Raw genomic sequence first — 6,331 nt, 5'->3', positions numbered from 1 at the left:
AACACGTAACGACAGGTCATAAATGCAAATATTCTCTGTAATGGGCACTCATTTAATGTTAGAAAATATTCCCTCATTGAATGCTATCCGATGAAAAATACTTGATCTTCTCTCGTTGACCATGCTCCCTTCGGGATTTACCCGATGTCGGTTGAATTTGTATTCGGTATTGGTCATTACTTGACTTGACTTTTATCTATCTTCGGTTCCACGTGTCATGCTACCATTCAATTATTTATTATAAATAAATTTTACCCTATATAGATAGTCCCCACGTGTTACGCCTCGCATTATTACGCCGATGTTATGCTTCACAGTAATTCATTACAATGATGTTATGCTCTGCAGTAATTTATTACGACGATGTTACGCTCCGCAATAATTTTTTACGACGATGTTACGCTCCGCAGTAATTTGTTACGACGATGTTACACCCTATAGTATTGTACGTTGAATTTGTCGTAAGATAATTGACATCAGTTCAAGGACAAGATTATTTGGAGATTATAAGTATTATGCATTCAAACAAATGATGTGTAAATTCGTGAAGTTAAAAGGGTAAACGAATCAAAGAAAACGAGTTTCGTCGAAATTTAACAATTTGGGATAAAATATGGTCCGAGCTATAATACCCGATATTTATGGACTAGTGCCATACAAGGTACCACATGACCATAATAGTATAGTGTATAAGGTATGTTAAAAGCGTATAGTATTTTAAGTAATTTGAGATAATTCTTAATTATGTGGATAATTGATTAATTATTGGATAATGGGATATTACCTAATTAATTAGGAAATTGTTGGATAAGGATTTATTTCTACTATGTGGCAGCCCCCCTCCTTCAAATGAAGTGACTCATACACCTAGATTGAAAGGTGGCCAACTAAGGTGTTATACACAAGACATTTACGTGTAAAGCCATACATAGAAGTTTGGCATTTTTGGCTTCATTTCGCCTTAAGATATGCAAGTAAGTGATCTTATAGTGTTCTTCCTATTTAAAAGATTGCAAAACAGATGTGCGAATATATGAAGGAAATTCATAACGTCTTCAACAATTCCTACAAAGATTCCAACGTTAGCAACCTCAATCCAACGAGATTTCCACAAGATTTCTTGAAACAAAAATTCCAACGAGATTTCTTAGCATCTTAAGCAACGTGAGATTTTGCGATTCTAAGGGAGTACGGTGCAACCTTTATCAAGAATATCATACGGATTTTTCCCTACTCCAGGTATGTTAAGGCTATCCATTCTTTCTTTTTGGTATGATCTATACGACACGAACGAAACGAGCAAATGCACAAATTTCATAAATGATTCTATTCATAAAAGTATTAGAGATGCTTATGTTCTTGAATTCCCATATGTCTTATTATTCCATCGTCTGTTCATGGGTCTCAAAAAATACGTAAGTTGATAAAGTTTACTTCATGATATTAATCACAGGTATAATGATGTTATGACGTTCCGAGAGATTTTATTGACGTACTTCTCATGCATTGCATTCATTTATACATGTATATTGACCCATGACCAGACGGCATTATATACGCACCACTACCTGATCAGCTGGTATACGTTGATGATTTACCTACAGTGGTCGAAATGATATGATGGGATGCCCTCAGAGGCTTGATGATATTATGAACGCATATACTTATGCATGGTATGGCATTTATATGCATATGCATGACATTATAAAAATGAAATGATTCACAAAGCTATGCAGACGTACATGTCGAGTCTTTTACTCTATATTTTTCTCATGTCTATTATTTACTGATTTTTGTTCCTTACATACTCGGTACATTACTTGTACTAACGTCCCTTTGCCTGAGAACGCTGCATTTCATGCCCGCAGGTTCCGATAGATAGGTTAAGAGTCCTCCGTAGGCTATCAGCTCAGCGGAAGGTGTTGGTGCGCTCCATTTACTACGGAGTTGCTTGTTTGGTCAGTATGCTTTAGATGGGTATTGTTTGGGATGGCGGGGCTTTGTCCCGACCCTTATGATAATTATGTATTTTAAGAGGTTTGTAGACAGATGTCATATACGTAAAAGATTGTATGGCCTTGTTGGCCTATATTCAGTGTGCGAGTGATCGTTTTGGGTCTTATAGGCTAGTATGTCATATGTATAAGTTTATTCCCTCATACTTTACTCCGGTTCATTTACCTATGATGGAATGATACGAAAGATACGTTATGTTAGTACTCGGTTGTGTAAGGTACCGAGTGTCTGTCGCGGCCCATCGGTTTGGGTCGTGACACCCTTGCTTTCTAGTGACATATCTTTGTGTTACTGAAAAGTTGATGAAGATTTCTTTCTTGGCGGAAAAGTTCCTGAACAGTCTCTGACACTTGAAAGGACGCACGTCTTCTCGCATTTAATACCCCGAACACGTGTTGCCCCATGATTCAGCAAATATTTTCGTCGGATTTTGAGGTAATCATGACCACCATTTTTATCGTCTATTACTTCCCTTCTACTCATTATTTTCACTTCTTTACTTCCAATATTTTCATAAGTCTTTCTTCCTCTTTACATCTTGCTTAGAAAATTTTTCACCTTCTCCGACTCTCTTAGCAAAAGTTTTTCCGATCTTTTATTACTATAGCTTCTTTCACTGCACTTTTGGAAACTCTGGTCTTCTCTTCGGTGGAGGCCCAAAGAAAAAGAAACTGATGTCGATTCTGAACCTCCAACTGTAAGTACCATCATACCAAAATATCTCTGTACTGCTAACGACTTCCAAGAGAAGGCCACCTCTGCATCTTTGTGGACTTGGCCTGTTAGTAGGTATCCTTCCTCCATTCGCCCTTCAAGTATCCCAATTGTGAAGGAGGATTGTAACTGCCCCAATCTTAAAATCCTCGCCCTAGATATTATAAAGCGGGTTACCTTCACCAAGGTGGGTTTTACGTATGTCTAGACATAACCCTTTACCTTGGGTCCATTCTCTCTGGGGTCGAATGAAGGGCCCGTCCCCATAATTTTGGCATTTTTCCACCGTTCGCCCATCCATATGGCGAATGGTGGCTTGCCTTCGCCAACTGTGCACAGAGACCGGGAAAACCCTAACTCTTGCATACATGATGAATCTTTACTCTCCCAAAGTTTTCCGTGAGGAAGTAATAAACTTCAGCAAACGTGGTCATCACGCTCTTCTCACCAGCGTGGATGATGAAAATGATCGCGGGTGGATGGAGCGATTCGTCATCATTGCTACCTGGGACATTATCCGGCCACAACTCCATCTTTTCTTGAGTTGTGGAATCGCTTTCGTAAGTTTTCGATTATTCATTTCCTTCCTTTGTGAAAAAATTATTTTCTGTTATTGCTAATCTTCTTGTTTCTTTTGTTCGAGCTACCCGATGGAAGCCACCACGAGTTCAAGTCCTGGTTATGTTGGGCATATTTTTATATCTTTCGATGTTAATTTACTTATATTTTTACTGCTCTTTAGTGCTAATTTGTGTGAAATATAATCACCTTAGCTTGATTATTGAGTTTATATTAATTGAGTGTTATTGTAATTTATTAAGGATAATTGAAGCAAATTGTGGAGACAAAATGAAGACAAAGAAAGAAAGTTTGGTAAAATTACAAAAGAAAGAATAAAGAAGAAAATGAAGGAAAGCTTACTTGGAGAGACATGAAGCCTCAAAAGTTAGGCAGCCAAAAACAAGTCCCAACGTAGAAAGGAAAGGCTAGCGACGTGAATCAAATTGGCCGCGTTAATTGTCGCGAAGCACTTCAAAACGCACCCTGCTAATCAACACATTAGATAAGTTAAAGGGATTACATAAACTGAAAAATGTAATAGGAGAGACGCTAATGCCATAACCCTGGAATATCCCCATCTTATTGAATTCTTTCTAAGTATTTATTAGCTATACTCGCATTCATATTTTCTTGTCTGCTTATTAGTTTCGTAGTAATTTAGTTAATAAAAATCACAATCATTTTCTTCACACTCACCTGAGTATTTGATCTATAAATAGTTTAGATTGGACAATAGTTGATCATAAATGCTTGTGGGACCGATACTTTCTCATCACTTTATTACTTGTCGACCGCGTATACTTCCTTGTGCGTTTGGCCCCAACACCTGGACCAGTGGATTCAGAAAATTATGGAAATCACAACACCAGAATTCCGCCGATGGGAGGAAATGGACCCCAAATACGGGTGGAAGGCCAAAAACTATGGTAAACCAAGTCCTTCTTCCTTTTATATTTATTCAAACACAGGTAACTTCATGAAAAATTTGCTAACTCCATTTTTGCTTGATAAATGACTTCCGCAAGGCTATGTCACCTGCCCCGAGGTCGATGCCTTAGTTGACCCAAAATTATAATAGAAGTACATATTAGATTTAATTCACCTATAGGGTAAATTCTTCCTTACAAGGTTATAAAGGAGACTTACCTCGCTTCGAAATTCCATAGCCGACTCTCAAGCCTTTCAAACGATTCAATTCGATGCCCAACGCTCCAAAACTAGTCAATAAATGAGCAAATTCATAAATATATACTCTAATACTCATTATAATTCAATTTACAGCAATTTCCAACTCCGCTCAAAAAATCGATAAACTCACCCTCGGGCCCACGTGCTCGGATTCTGAAACTTTTAGAAGATAAACTTTACTCATGACATTACGAACTCAAAGATATAATTTATTCTCAATTCCATGCCCAAATTCGTGGTCAAAAGCCAAGAATACCAAATTTCTAGGGTTTTTTTTTAAATTCCAAATTTCTAAAAACAATTTATGTCTAAATCCATGTATAAACCTTGTCTTTAACTTACAACTAGTAGGAATAACTTACCTCATGATTAATGGTGAAAATGGTGCTCCAAAAATCGCTCCTAGGTCGGCTCCAATGAGAGAGAAGAGGTGAAATGAGCCAAAAATCCGATTTGGCTAACTTATGTATTCTGCCCAGGTGACCTTCGCACCTGCGCTCACTGGACCACTTCTGTGGTTCCGCAGGTGCGCATGAAATTTCGCTTCTACGGAGGTCCCCCAGCTCCCCAGCCCGCTTCCATGCCAATTCCATCACAGGTGCGCATGCGCTTCTGCGCCAACTAGTCCGCGCCTGTGGACTTCGCTTCTGCGACCCTCTTGCTGCTTTTGCGGCTCCACACCTGCGGCCAAAACCTCGTAGGTGCAGTTATACCAGAAGACAGACGCTTCAGCACTCTTCCAAGCCCAATCTCGATCTGTTTACCATCCGGAATCCACCCGAGGCCCTCGGGACCTCAACCAAATATACCAACACATCCCAAAACACGTTACGAACTTAGTCGAGGCCTCAAATCACGCCAAACAACATCGGAACTATGAATCACCCTCCAATTCAAACCTAATAAACTTTGAAACTCCAACTTGTACAATCGATGTCGAAACCTATCAAATCATGTCCGATTGACCTCAAATTTTGCATACAAGTCATAATTAACATTACGGCCTACTCCAACATCCGGAATCAGAATCCGATCCCGATATCAAAAAGTTCACTCTCGTTCAAACTTCTCAAAATTATCCAAATTTCTAACTTTCACCAAATGACCCCAAAATGACCTACAGACCTCCAAATCTACTTCCGGACGCGCTCCCAATACCAGAATCACCACACGGAACTATTCCCAAACTCGGAATCCCAGACAGATATAGATAACATTGAAATACACCTCAACCCAATTTTTATGAAATTCTTACAAAATTCCAACTTCCATAATAGGCGTTGAAACGCTCCTAGGTAATCCAAAACTTGATCCGGACATACGCCCATGTCCAGAATCATCATACGAATCTATTGGAACCTTCAAATCCCGATTCCGAAGTCTTTTACTCAAAATTCACACCTTAATCAATTCCTCCAACTTAAGGCTTCCGAAATTAGAATTTTCTCTCAAAATCAACTCCGAACTTTCCAAAATATTTTCACATGTGGGATATCTCCTGCGAGTAGGTTAGTGGTTGCGTGGTGTTGATGAAGCTTCTACGAAGAATTTTACTAACTATCCAGTAAGAGGTCGAATATGTGAATGCGGCTAGTGATTCATAATGTTCATGAAATGTTTAACATAAGGATTTCGAGGAAATTTGGCAGGTTGATGGTGCAAGATCAGGTCGACGGTGAAAAAAGAATCTTGGTGGGTTCCAGAGTTATTCAATAGTAGCTTCAAGCTAAGTGGGAGAGCCCCACCGTCTATGAATTAGGATTTGTATGGTTGTCTACTTGTGAAGTTTCTGGTTATCGGCATATTGGTGGGTTATTACGACTAAAGAAAGAGAATATCAGTGGTGATTTGA

The sequence above is a fragment of the Nicotiana tomentosiformis genome, chromosome 12 (genome assembly GCF_000390325.3).
Source record: "Nicotiana tomentosiformis chromosome 12, ASM39032v3, whole genome shotgun sequence".
NCBI classification, from domain to species: Eukaryota; Viridiplantae; Streptophyta; class Magnoliopsida; order Solanales; family Solanaceae; genus Nicotiana; species Nicotiana tomentosiformis.
This window is presented reverse-complemented; position numbering follows the sequence as displayed.